Genomic DNA, 791 nt, shown 5'->3' with positions numbered 1-791 from the left:
AGATGGCCGGGGAGGGTGCGGGGCCCGACTGGCTAGACCTGACGGGGGCAGGGGCGGAAGGGGGTGGAGATGAGGGGAGACGGGGAGGGTAGGGGGGTCATGCGAGTAGGGGGTGATGTAGTGTGGGAAGTTAACCAGACCCGAGCGGAAGAGAGGGGTGGGTAAGGACAAGGAGGGGTGGGGGGTCATGCGAGGGGTTCCAACCCATCCAAGCATGAGGTAGGGAGTGAGAAAGAGGAGCGAGATGGAGGCATGTGCCCAGCAGCTGGAGAGGTAGCCAGGACTTGTGCTGGGGTGCTGCTGGGAGGTCTGATGCGGGAGAGAAAGATGCGAGGAGAGGGAGAGAGCTGACATGGAGATCGGCGGTGACGGAGGTCGCGGATGAAGAGTAGCTGAGGCTGTCAGAGCTCTGAGGGACAAGGTCGACGGGGAGGAGGGGCAGAGGCAACAGCGGCAGGAGCGATGGAGGAGAGAGGAGGAGGAACAGCAGGAGGAGGGGAGGGGAGTGTGTGCTGTGAGGAGAGGTAGGGAGGGAGGGGAGGGAGGGAGCGGGAGGACGGAGGGGCATGAGAGGAGAAGGAGCTGAGGGGTGAAGCTAGTCTACAAGCTCCTCTACAGTCCTCGTGGTGCTTGAGCCGCTTGATGGCAGCTGGAGTCCAAGAAGGCTCTGATGGCTCTAGCGCTCACTGATGCTCGCTTGATGCTGCTTGACACATGCGTGCTGCAGCTGGAGCTCTGCTCTCGCAGCCTCGCTCAGAGCTGCCGCGTGTCGTCACCTTGATGGCGAGTGC

The sequence above is a fragment of the Guillardia theta genome (assembly GCF_000315625.1).
Source record: "Guillardia theta CCMP2712 unplaced genomic scaffold GUITHscaffold_420, whole genome shotgun sequence".
Classification (NCBI taxonomy): Eukaryota; class Cryptophyceae; order Pyrenomonadales; family Geminigeraceae; genus Guillardia; species Guillardia theta.
This window is presented reverse-complemented; position numbering follows the sequence as displayed.